This window comes from Adiantum capillus-veneris, chromosome 18 (assembly GCF_014529385.1).
Source record: "Adiantum capillus-veneris isolate H3 chromosome 18, ASM1452938v2, whole genome shotgun sequence".
NCBI lineage: Eukaryota > Viridiplantae > Streptophyta > Polypodiopsida > Polypodiales > Pteridaceae > Adiantum > Adiantum capillus-veneris.
Genome location: NC_140948.1, coordinates 108,502,053 through 108,516,159, shown reverse-complemented (window position 1 = coordinate 108,516,159; position 14,107 = coordinate 108,502,053). Strand labels below are relative to the sequence as shown.

At 41.1% G+C, this 14,107-nt stretch overlaps 1 pseudogene; it reads left to right on the top strand.

Moving 5' to 3' along the window:
- The first annotated feature begins 848 nt into the window (after window positions 1-848).
- Window positions 849-2,696, top strand: LOC147436182 (uncharacterized; annotated as a pseudogene).
- The last annotated feature ends 11,411 nt before the right edge of the window (window positions 2,697-14,107 follow it).

Here is a 14,107-nt window from a genome sequence, read left to right as displayed (position 1 = left end):
CCCAAAACACCAGCATTCAAGCTTGGAAAAATCACACATTTGTACATGAATTTTTACAAGGCCACTTTCAAAACTTGCAGGGGTATGTACACATATATACATGAGGCTAGTGGGCAAGCTTTTTGGCATGACTTAGTGACTTCATGCTTATCCAAAAAATGCATGACAATGCGTAGTCACGAACCTCAACAAAACTGACAATGCTTACACTTGAAAGAAAGAGTAAAGAAAGAGGAACACAATGCAAGTTTTGGAATTGAAAACGGATTACCAAATCATTAGAAAAGTTAATTACAAGTTGGAGCAGCTTCGTAGCTCGAGCGTACGTACAAACAATCTCTTTTCTTCTTCTAAAGATAAGCCTCTTTTCACATTAAGGCTATTGACATTTATACCTAGGGCATTCTAAATGGCCAGTGGCCGGTTCACATGGACCTTTACAATTGTCATGACGACAGAATTACAACTTAGGGGATTAATCCACTACTTTGTAATCAGGATTTACACAGAGTATTACTACACTAGCTCAGAAAACTAATAAAGTACAAATGTGGTGTCCGGCTACGTTTCTGACCAGTTGGGTGCCTGTTTGATCTGTCCTCAAATAGCATGGTGCGAGGAAAAGAGTGGTCATATGTGGAGGAAAAAGAGAGAGGCAAAAAAAATTTGTTTGTGGAATGCAAACATTGTGGGCATAAGTAGCACGGCAACACAAATCGCATCAAAGAACATTTATTCGGCACTAATCCCAATGTGAAAGAATGTGGAGCACTCCCTAACGATATATGGGTCCATTTTGCAGTGTATGTAAAGAGATGCAAACAGGCAGGACTTCTTCCTAAGAGGGTATGACAGGTGTGTCATCTGTCAACATAGAAGAAGTGAGTGTAGATCAAGAAGACATGCGAGCTAACCAAGGACCTTAAATGGGAACAACCCGAACACCTCAAAGTCCTTTCACTTTTCCAAATGGTGCCATGGGAGGGATAGATGCAAGTCTCGGGACATCCAGTAGAGCCGGTATGCATGGGACGCTATAGGTAGCATTCACTCAGCAGGACATGCTCAAATTGCATCTAAAGTGGACACAAGCCTTCATGGCTTGTGGAATCCCATTTAATGTCATAAGAAATCCTATTTTCAAAGATGCCCTAATGTCAATTGAAAAAAAAGGATTCATCTATCCTGACTATAATAAAATACAAATAGAGTATGTGGACAATGTCAAGAGCAATACAGAAGAGATTCTCATGAGAACAGTGCTTGACTTTGTTCCAGAGTTTGGTTGTACCATAGCCCTCGACGGATGGACCAGCTGTCAGAAAAAACCATTAATTAATGTCATGGTAATTTGTCGCAAAGGTGCAATGTTTTTGGAGGCCATTGATACCTCATTGAAAGAGAAGACATCTCTCTACTTGAAAAAGGTATATGAGAGAGCTATTGCTCGATTCGGTGGACTGAAGAATGTGATAGCTATTGTTACAAATAATGCTTCAAACTACAAAGGAGCGAGTTTAGACATTATGGAAAAGTACTCAAAAATTACATGGATTGGATGTGCAGCTCACACCCTAAATTTACTCCTAAAGGATATGGGAAGATTATCATTCATAAAACAGGTTCTTATTGACGCCAATCACATAGTCAAGTTTATACGGGAACGTTAGTTTACATATGCGTTATTTCGCTCCAAGTCTCCGAAAAAAGCACTTCAAATTTTTTGTGCCACACTATTTGATACACCATACTATGTTTTGAATAATCTCATTGAAGTGCGAGATGCTCTTACAGAAACTATTGCAGATCGCCATTGAGAGGCTTGGCTCAACAAGTATCCAAGCCATCGTGACGCAGCTCAAAAATGTGTGTCCTTGGTGCAATATCCTCTCTTTTGGTGCAACATTGACAAACTTGTTGGGGTTAGTAAGCCCTATGTGGAACTACTAAGGGTTGTCAACACAGATAAGTTTGTCATTGGGTAAGGTTTATTGGGTCATGTCTGAGGTGTTGCGTCAAACCAAAGAATACAACCACTACAGTGCAAGAGAGATATCATAGATCCTGCATCTTGAGGAAAAACGATGGGCTCAAATGCACACACCATTGCATGGTGTTGCATTTGTCTTGGATCCAAAGCTCCAGATGAACGGAAAAGCCTCCAACAAAGAGGTGATGAGAGACTTTAGAAACGTCTCCTCGCAGTTGTTGCCAGGCGACGATGGCATGGATACATTCCACCAGAGGGTGATTATGCCAATAGGAAAGGCACTTTCGGAGATCCTTTGGTTCTTAATAGCGTAAAAGCTATTTCAGGCCTAGTATGGTGGAAAGAATATGGAGGAGACGTAGTTGAGTTACAACACATGGCGACCAGGGTGCTTTTGGTCGCAGCATCTAGTGGTAGCTGTGAGCGCAATTGGTCTTCTTATGACTTTGTGCACTCAAAGCGCAAAAATTGCTTAAGTCTTGCTCGTTCTGCAGACCTTGTGTACGTCTTTTGTAACATGCGTCTCTTTCATGCACCCACGCAAATAGCCACACGTGCGATTGTACACTTTGGAGTGCTTCAAACTCATGAAACTGTGGTGGAACAGAGATGTAGTGATGATGAGATGGATGGGGAAGTGGCTACAGAATGTTCAAACAATAAAGAGGTTGATGACCGGGTGCCTGTGATAGATGGAAAAATGTAAACATCTTTTCATGATAATGTATCTCACTTTTTCTCACTATAGCTCCCTATTGAGCTATATATCTCACTTTTTTTATTTAGTACCAACAAAGTCAAGTATTGAAGAGAGTTTGCATAAACATAAGTATTGAGGACATTGCTTGACAATGAAATAAAAATACATTGCTTGACTCACAACAAAGTCATCAATTAGCAACTCCAAAACAAATTCATTGCCATAAACATAGAGAGAATACAATGCATCTCAAAAAAGGACGGGATAAATTTCCATTAAAATTTTCAACTGCAGTTTACAATGTCTTTAAGAAATTGTTATATCCACCACTTCTTCAAGATTTGCGTTCAATGCTGCCTCAAGTATATTCACCGTTTCTTGAATATCTGCCTCGTGACTTGGTCTTGCCTCCTCAGGCAAGGGAGAGAGAGGATTGTACCATGCTTTGTATCTAGCAAGTTTTCTCTTTAAAACAACTTCTTCTTCTTTGGTTGCCAACTTCTCTTGTAGATAGAAAATGCTCTCTCCTTGGTTGGCTAGTGTAGCCCCTTGAGACACAATATTAACAATTTGTTCATGCTCGTCTAGTAGGAGCACAACTGCCTCTTTTCTGCAGGTGGATTTGCCTCCCCACGACGTGCTTGTGCCATTTCTTTAGCTCTTCCAAGTCCAACACCAGTAGTGAAAGGATGGTCTGTCCAAAGGACACGCTTCTTCATCATATCTTGCACGAAGACTTGTTGGATGAAGTACATGGCAACTTGATTATTGTTAGGTAGACTGTGCTCCTTTTGGATGAAGCGTAGGAGCAACACATGCGCGAGCCCTTTGTGTTGCAAATCTGAGATTTTCAATGGTGTCGTTGCCTTGGCATGACCTGACCTCTTGAATAGTACATCTTTCACAAAAAAAGAGGGACACACTTGTGTACGTCTTTCAATTTCATTGGTTCACCCTCCAAACCTTCGGGCTCCGCGGACTCAACAAATAATGAGGAGAGGTCTTGAGCCCCGTAACAGATGCTCTCCTCTTTGAGGATGCGTTGAGACTCTTCGTCGTCGAGCTCACTGTCGACATTGGGATGAGTGTATGGGACTGCCATTTCCTATCAAACCACTACAAGCAATGGTACAATCAATGTTCAACGTACACAATTTTAAAATTCACATCTCTCTCATCAATTTGACACCAGCAATGTAATAAAATAGCATGAAATTTCAAATCAATGGACATGAGACAAGATAAAACTGTATCATTGCAAAGTATAGACACATTTTCAAACTCCAAGGTATGATTTCAAATTTAAATCATTGGATGGCCTCAAGCCTTTACTATCTGGGAGTGTGCAACCAACACGCTTAATGCCTTATAACATGCTGAGGAGATCATGTGAGAACTTGCGCTGGGTGGGATTGGTAGATACACAAGTGCACGGGACTTCCTAAAAGCTTCTGAGGAAAATGATATAATTAGTGTCATCATCCTTAGGTAAATATTTAAGGAGTTCTTGAATGTATTTACAAAGGCAGTAGATATCTTGGCTACGCATGTAGACTGGAGGATTTGTGGATATACATTTGGGAGACACCCGCCAATATCGCTTGCTCCAGGCTTCCCTTGTCGATGGGAGAAGATTTGGCAACTTTGAAAATGTGTTCTTTGTGGGGAACAAGGTTGCACTACCATAATCACATGCACCTACATATACTCCAGCCCAACCAAAATGCAACAAGATATTACTCGCATGAACATCATTGTGAGTGATGTTATTCGTGTGATAAAAGATGAAGGTTCAAAGCAATCCATTTATGATAGGACATATATTCTTCTTAACGCCTTCAACGGTCCCCTTGGTGTCTCTGAAACCCTTGCTCATGGGCCACAGTCTTCCCCTCCTTTTGAAGTCTCTCTAGCAAGTGGTCGAGATTTCTACCATTCCACATCTTGAATATGAGTGTGGGCGCTTGCGTGGTGTGTCTTGCCAATCCTAGAGTAGCAATGATTCCACTATGAGTGATATTCATAATTGTGGCCTCATGCAACGCTATGTCATTGGCACTCTTCTGGCCATCATCTTTGATTAGCTTGCCAGTGTAAAATTCATCTATGAAGATTTCATGATTGACTTTCACCTTCGTGACCATGCCATATCTACCTTCTCCAATGCTTGCCATTTGTGGAAATTCAATGCAAGCCATGCGCATGATGACAAGGTTGCATGGGTCTAAACTTCCCATGTTGGGAGGCATTGGATCATTGCTAGAGATTGGTACTTCCGAAGCGGCAGGCACTTAGGGGGCATCCTTGGGCTCTTCTTTGATCCTTGGTCTCTTTCCCTGTTCCTTCATGCTTCTGTAGAGGTTCTCTACTTCCTTCATGCGGTCCATGAAGCCAGACTTCCCTTTAATTTACTTGTTGTCAAGAGTTTCTGTAGCTCTGCGGACTTGCCCTATGATTCGACTCACTTTGTGGCCCAAATGACCACCTGTAAGGACTTCAATCCCACCTGAAGCACCACGAAATTTTGCAACTAGTGCTGCATATGTAGCACTACATAACTCATCCAAAAATGATTTGTATGAGGACTTTTGCAAGACTTCCTGGAGGCAATAACTTCGTGATCCACAAAGATGAGTGCATACAAATTCTTGGACATATTTGCACTCAAATTTTGGTATCATGCCTGTAGAACCCATGATGTGTGTAGAAGCTAAAACAAAAAAACAAAAAATCAAGACTTCTTATTAGTATAAGTGACATGTAATACAACACATTCTAGTCACTCTTTACAACACAACCATTGGGCAATCACCCTAAACCCGAAACCACAGGTCCACATGAATGTAATTTATGATTAATATACACAAGAGTATGCAAACGATTATGCATGATGTTAATTTTGAATTTTCCTGTCATAAAGAAATATGTTATGATTTTTCGAATCAAAAACCTTGCATGTATGAGATATTATCAATAGGAATGTGACGAAGTCATACATGTATGAGATATTATCAATAGGAATGTGACGAAGTCATACAAAAACCTTGCATGTATGAGATATTATCAACAGGAATGTGAGGAAGTCATACAAATACGCATTCTTTTACAAATTACAAAGATTAATGTAAAATTTGGTGTCATGAGTGTATCCCTCTCATTGTAAGGATCTAAGCAAGTCCTAAGCATCAGACATAGGGGTTTTATTCCCGTTGTAAGAGCAAAGGATAAACGTTCGATCCAGACACCGAGAACGATTACACTATAAAAGTCAGTAGCGCATCAAATAATGGTTTTTTTTTTCACAAATCGTGTCTAAAAGAAACTCCTCCCGTTGTAAGAATCGAAGATCGTGATGCGGGAAGTAGTTTAAAGATTACACTTTTCTCATTATATAGATCTACAATGTAGATCTACGAATCAAGTGGTCCATGACTACGTATATTGAAAAGTGTATAGCTTAAAGACTCACTAGATATAAAATTTACTCGCACAGATCATGTCTAGGAGTATCTTCTTCCATTGTAAGAACCAAGGCTCAGACGCAGAAAGAAGTATGATTTTTTGTAAGCTCACATTTCATCGGAGCTTATTTTACCTAAAGCATCGTACAAAGTAAGAGTGTCATGAGACATATCAAACAAATGCACATGCTATCTAATGGTCTCCTAAAACACCGTACAAAATATGAGTGCCGACAAGCATATCAAAACAATGTACAGTGTTATCTAAATTCCTAAAACAGTGACTCAAGTAAGAGTGCTGCAAAGCATATCAAAACAAGAGTCAATGTTTTCTATAAAAAAACTAGATTACTATAGAAGTAAGATATAAAATCAGACAAGCCATAGTAATTTCTATATCCTAAATTTTAAACTCTTATGTGACTAAGAGGGCCCAAAGGCGTATCACGGACACGTACAGTATTATAATCACATGAAAGTAAAATCTAAATTATTTTTTATAAAAATGCAAATGTGAAGAGAAAAGATGATTACCAGTACACGAAGCTGACCTGCTTGAGAGTATGAGGTAGAGAGTGTGAGTTGTAGACAACTAGAAAGCCCCAAAATCAAAATCGATTGAAAACGTATCAAACAACGACGCGCGTTTTTTTATTTAAATCTAGCGTATCAATCGATACTGTATCAATCAAAAGTTTATCGATCAATAGAGTATCAATCGATATATTATAAATTATTTAAAAATACCACATATTATACGATAATACGCGAATAATGACGAGTTATTTGATATAAATTGCATTATTCGATCGAAGAAATGCAACCCAGGAGCTCTCCAGAAAGGCAACGCAGTGAAAGCTTGGATAACGAGGAAAGAAGAGCATGCATTGAAGAGATAAAAAGAAAAACAGTGGACGCACATCAGGAGGAGCCACAACAGAAGCATGCAAGGTTTGAGAGAGAGAGAAGCACTCTTATGAACAAATCCACCAAGCTCAAGGAAAGAACCATGCAAAGTGGGTACCTATCAACGTCAAAGGACCAAGAACAAAGCACTCAGCATGTAGAGAAGCAGAAGATCCAAAGGATCTATTGGGAAGATTGTATCAGGAGGTAGAGGCTTTGAAGTTGAAGTAAGCTCAAGAGGCAAAAAGAAAAGCTAGAGCAGATGCGTCCGAACAAGAAAAACAAGCAGAAGAAGCAACTGCACAAAGAGAGACTCAGCATGAAGAAGGTGACATGTCTCCTCGACCCTCTTCACCTGCTGCAGAACAGCACGACCACCTAATGCCAAGCCCTCCACCATCACTTGCAGATAGGACCACACAAGCTGAGACCACTAAAGAAAAATCTCTTGAACCACAAGAGGGAGCAGAGTTTGCACAACAAACAGCCACTACTCAGGAGCAAGCCAAAGCAAGAGAACTAGAATCAAAAAGGGCAGCAATTCCTGTACAAGAGGAGTCAGCAAGGGAAAAGGAAAAAGAGGAAACCCCTTCTACCTCCACTCAACAAGAAGTGGCAGAGGCATCCATGAAGCCTCAAGATGAAAAAGCAGAAGAGGGCCAACCACAACCTCAAGGGCAAGAACAACCAGCCGCCATGACCCGGCCAAGAGAGTCACAAGAGACTGCCGAAACATCTAGGCATCTATCAAGAAGTGAAGAGTGGCAGACAAATGATGAGCTAATCCTACAAGTCAATGAATATGCAAATTAAATGCAGGATATGACAGAGAAACTCCGATCAATAGCACTTAGCCTCCGCACAAAGGCTAAAGAACTTGAGATGGTGATCGACGCTCTCCAAGGAGAGTTAGAAGACATACTAAATATCATCACACATCTGCAAACACAAGTCCAGGTATTGAAAGCTGAAGCCGAGCAACACCAGCTAGCAAGGGACAAGCAGTAAAAGGAGAAGGAAGAATTGGGTAAACTTCTCATGAAATTGACAGATGCTTGCAAACAAAAAGCCGAACAACTGACAGAGGTTACTAGCGAACTTCTAACTACAACTTTGTCAGTTCAAAAAATTCAAGTACAGCTAGATGTCGAGAACGTCTCATTACTATATTTAGTGGCAATAACAAAGAAGTGGCCAACCTGGCTGAATTATCCAAGATTTCTAGCTCCAAACAAGGGATCTCCCACCGAAGAATACATGGTGAAAACCTAAGCGCCATGTCATTCTTCAAAAGTCTACCTGATCTATCATATCTCATGCTTTATAAAATTTGCCGAATGCTGCTCAATTGCATCAAAATTTTTTAATGAGCTAGAGCAAGTAGGAGCCCTGTGGATGTCTTTCCTTGAGGGAAATAAAGGTTTATGCTACGATCTCAATGGTCAACCTTTCAAAGAAGTCCTCTATGGTTTCTACGCCCGCTGCATGTTATTACCTTCTCATAATATGCTGGCATTTGAGGAAGCGTTCTACACAGGGTTCTTCACTTGGAAAACAAAGATTTTTGGGCAAGTGATCAGCAACCTAACTTCAGGATTTATATGATACTCCGCAATTGAACTTAAAAACAGGGTCACTATGCAGTTTTTGCCAGTGCTAGACAAAGAGAGAAAGATCATATATGAAAAGGCTCTACATGCACTTAAAGACTGCCTCACCAACCGTCAACCCGAAGACTATTTCAGCCCATAAAGCTATGTCAAGGGATAACACAGGTGAGGAGAGGAGAAATGTTGGCAGCAAGCTAACATGGATAACATTTTTTGGAGCTCTCATTGTAAAAACACTTATTATTTCGATAAATCGAGAATATTATAACTCCTATTTTTCGGATAAATCTTTGTAATTGATGAGCCGGGGCTCCAAGCTTCCAGATTGATGAACCTATCATTACCCATCTTTATTTAGAGCTCCCAAATTATTAGTTTTGACCATCAAAAACCTTGGCTAAGGTATAAAAGCCATTTTTTATAAGTTATTTTCAAGTTTTGGATAATGAAATACACAGCGTGAGGTAAGAGCACTCACTTCTCTCTTCCTCACGCTTCTTAGTCCCTCTCCGGTTGTCACATTGCAGTCGCGTTTGTTGCGTTGCAACCGCAGGTAAGAGCCCTACGCATTGACATAAGTAGTTCACAGTATTTCGTAGCTTTTAGCGTCACCAACCCATGGCCTAATTTCATCATAAGTAGAAATTTATGCTTCCAAATCGAAGACTAAGCATAGGTGGGGTATTGGGGCATCATTGCTAAGCATTTAGATGCATTTTGGGTCGAAAACGACTAGGTCAAAAATCCACTACTGTTAATAATCGCGATTTTTGCACTTGACCTAAACTGGGACTTGAAACCATAAGCATGTGTGCTTAGGTCTTATAAACTCTTCCTAGAAGTTTCGTTACGTTTGAATGTCATTTGATGCTACAATGGATGTGATTTGTTTGCCGATGAGCGATTGGCTTTTGGTGATTTCAGTCACTTGAGTGTAGCTTGAGTTAGATGTATGCACTAGTCGAGTCAACTTCGTCCCATGGAATATTGACAATTTAATCGTGGTTCTCGCTACATCTGCATTAAGATAGAAGTGAGGTTAGACACCGTCCCACAATTTTGTTCTTGGATTTTTACATGCTTGGAAAGGACCGTTTCACCACACACTTTGTTGTCATTTCTATACTGTTAAATTCATTTATGTTTGTGCATCTATTTTAGTTTATAGGAGTAGGATAAGTAACAATTTTCACCATCAATTTGGGCCAAAAGGATCAGGGAAAAAACTGTCCAAAACCTTATTTTGGTGCCAAAGACCATAAGTTTGAAAAGTTGTAAAATTGACGGTTAGAGCCTCAAAGCTGAACCAAACCTAACAAAACTTGCAAAAAGAAGATATACAATCTTGCTAGAGACAGACTGTGTATAAGTTTTCCAGCTTGCCCTCCCAACATGGATCGCGATCCATCTACCTTTCAGGAAAAATGACCAAAAATTGTTTCCTTTTCTTAGAACAGACTCTTAGGCATCAGAACCTTGAGTTTGGCAAAAAATGGAGTGCTAAAAGATAATCTAAATCAAAGAAATTGGGTTAAGTAGAGTCAAACTTTGAAAATTGGAAAAATTTGAGGAAACTGAACTTTTATTTGTCCAAATTCAAAAAGGGGTGAGAATTGGGATCAATTAGAAGCACGAAACCAGCAAGACAAAAAATCATGACCAGATGCTATCCAACATGGATCCCGATCCATGTTCTTGGTGTCCTGAAAAAACAAAAACGAGATTTAAGGTAACTCAAAGTTTGTTTCTGCTTTGTATCTTCAATGTGCTTCACTAAGACACGGATACACTTTCCTATACATGATCATAATGTTGTTGTGCAGCTCCGTTTCCATGACGAGAAAAAGAGTAGAGAAATGCAAGTTAAGCTTCTTTGAACCTTACACATTAAGTGAGCAGTGATAGGGGCTTGATAACAGGTCAAGCTTAATGATTAATGTATGCCAGATGTGGCTTATAAGGGCCAATAGATACCTCAATGATGCCAAAAATGAGTATGCTTGCAGTGACCACATATGAGACATTATGATCTAGAACTGTAGTGCTTGAAGTGCTCTATCAGCTTGTCTTTACGGCTCGTCGATTGGAGCCATGTTGAAGAAGTTATGGCACTTTGAAGTTTAAGTCGATTGCAGATCCGTACCGGATTGGGTAACTGCAGCTGAGGTAACACAAATGAAATGAATGCACGGACCTTAAGTTCTCACTTTGTGGAGCACGTCGGTCTTTTCAGATCAGTGATCAGAGTTCCGATTGCCAAGATATTAGCCTTTAAAGAATTGTCGGGGGCTGGCTCCATACCAGTTTGATCTGCTCAATTGGTGTGCCATCTGGGAATTTTTTACTTTGACCGAGTTTTGGAATGTCATGCAGCAACACTTTGGTTGATATGTTGTGCCTGACAAGAATATTATTTATTGGAGGTTGCTGATAGCAAGAAATGTCCAACATGGCTATAGATTAAGCAGATACAAATCGAGGGTCATTGTTCAAATGCAATCACTTATACTTGCATCTAGCTAGCATGCTTGTGGCACTATTCAAGTCCTTTTTAAGGGCATCAAAATTCACGATGATATTGTTAATCGAGGGCTACTGGAGAAAGTTGTTGTGCTTGGCAATGCTTTAATCGATATGTATGCCAACGCCCTTTAAGGGCCACCCGCCCAAAAGAAACAAAGGGCCAATGCCCGCCCAATGTGGCCGCCCAATGCTTGGCTATATCTCGATCGGCATGTATGCTAAATGTGGTGCCCAACAAGGGCCAAGAGCCACCCAAATTAAAACCAAGTGGCCGCCTAAGAAGGCAAGCTGGCCGCCCGCCCAATGGGTAACTTAAGGGCTTAAAGGGTGTGAAAAACAAAAGAAATGGAGAAAGCGTCGTGTAGGCAACGGGCGAGCGCAGGAAGAAGAAGAGGAGGATGTAGCGCGCGCTACGGTGCTCGGACGAGAGCAAGCCTGAGACGCGAAATGACGAGGCCGCCAGGGCGCATGTTTTCGGCACTAGTCCAGGAAAATTTCAGCAGGGTCGGACTTGTCTCCTGCCACGTCATCATAGTGTTTCACGCGCGCATCAATGATGTCGGCGCTAGTGCAAGGGGAGCAAAGAGCTATTAATAGCGGGAATTTTGCATGAGTGGACACACTTTTGCATGTACGTTAGGAAGAGAAGGATGAAGAGGGTAAGCTAGGCAAGAGCTCCATCGAAGCTAAGCAAGAGGGTAAGCTAGGCAAGAGCTTTCTCCTTGATCTCCATCGAAGCAAGAAGCACCTTGATCTCCATCGAAGCAAGAAGAAAAAGCTCTCTCTCTCTATCCAAACCAAGCCAAGGGCGAGCTCTCTCTCTCAACCTCCAAACCAAGCCAAGGGCGAGCATTCTCTCTCAATCTTTAATCCATGCAAGGGCGAGCTCTCTCTCTATCGACCTCGGCAAGGTTCAAGCAAAGGCTTTGCAACCAAGGCACCAAGGAGACTATTCCTCATTGGCTTAGGCAAGGAGACAACATCAAGGCTTGTAAGCAGTCATAGGAGAAGAAATACTTTCGGCATAGACATTGATTGAAGACAAATCCAACAGATAGAATCGACACAATAGGATTTTCCTCATCAGTAGGCAAATTAGTCTAATTATCTCTTTTTGATGGATTGCGGAGCCGTTAACGGCCCGGAGTGATCTTGAATGGGATTTTAAGCTCCTTAGCTATCATTAGCATTATTTAATGGTGTCGTTAATGACAGTTCTTCTTGATTGCGTATCAGTTTCTTCGGTGTTACCAATTTTCAAGCAAGTTTTGTGCGTCAATAGTATTACCGAGTAATTAGTTGCTGCTATATTGTGCAGTGCGACAAATTTTCACTCTCAATTTTTCCACAACTAGAAGCCTGGTGCTGACCTAGCTCATGTTTCGAACACATATCCCCTGACACCTGGTGAACCCGATGCGAAACCAAGCCGGGGTGGGAAAATTGTTGAAGCATATGTCTACACCACAAGAAGCATCCATGCAACAGATGATGCAGCAGTTTTAAGCATACATGCAACAACAATAGGCTGCCCAGCAGCAACATAATTTGCAAGAGCGGTTTCGTAAAGCTCGTCAACATGTTACGGAAAAGCTGCAACGGTTTGAGGGCTGAGATATTTCAAAATTTTGCAATTTGTGTGAGAAGTCTATGGAAGATAATGGTATTGAAGACCAAGATTCAGTGGAAGGATTTCATTTGATTGCAGTGCCAGAACTTAGGGCCCGGATAAGGAAATTCAAGCGGCTCAAGGGCCGAACTGGCAGGATTTTAAGAAGGCGCTGCAAGAGGAATATTTTCTGGAGGATTCTCAACGGGTGACCAGACAGAGTTTTACGAAGTGGGTGCAGAAGAAGGGTAAAAATTTATCTACACGAGAACTATTGCGAGAGTTTGAAAAGCAATTTGATCAGTTATCGTCAGCAGAAAAACGTTCCTTGAAGGATCAAAAGGTGGAATTGTTTATTCAAGCTGCTGATCTGCGACTACAAAAGAATTTTGTGCAATTATTGGAGGATCCGACAGGAGAATTGGGGTTGACATTGGATTGGAAAATAGTCTGTGAAGCGGTGAATATGATTGTTAAACGACAGAAGCGAGCTGACAAGCAGATCGTGGTTGATGTTGTAGATGTTGATGAAGAAGAGATTAAAGAGAAGCCGCCCTATGCAATACCCAAAGTGGAGGGGCCTGTTCTTGACAACCTGGTTAAAGGTATTCAAGAACTAAATTTGAATTTTAAAACTGTTAAATTTGAAGGGCTGGCTCCAAAGGTGTCTACTTCTGAACCTAAGCAGCAGTAGCCACCACGTAAAAATTAGGATTGATGCATGTGGTACGATAGTGAAGACCACAGGTTTGTGAGAGAGTGTAATGAGTTTGATGAAGCTTATAAGAAGAATGTGGTTTTCTGGAAAGACAAGAAGATTCATCTCAGGGCAATAGGGGAACTGCTCCGCTTGAACTTTGGCAGAGGCGGAATGAAGAAGATAGTGGAGGAAATACAGCATAATGTTGCCCTTGTGGAAGCAGCTGCATATGGGCTGCAAGCTTGTGGTAAGGAAGATGATGATGGTACAGGTGCAAAGGGCCAATTTTGGCCATATTCTCTAAAGACACCAGAAGTAGGAAAGGTAACATACAGGAAGCTACGACAGGTGGGGAATTCAATTCAAGAAACCACTGGGTGGACCGATCCAGTGGATTCTCTTTCGGTATATGCTTATATTGCTAAAGCTCAAGCCAATGAAGCTATGGTGGAAGAAAAGCGGAAAAGAGATGAAGAGGTGGCTGGGGCGTCAAAAAGGTCGATGAGATCCAGCAATAATAAAGAAGAAGTGCCAGCTCCTAAACCTGCTCCGGAAGTGGTTATGGAAAAGGCTCCAAAGGATAAGAAGCAAGGTAAGCCTAAAGGGCC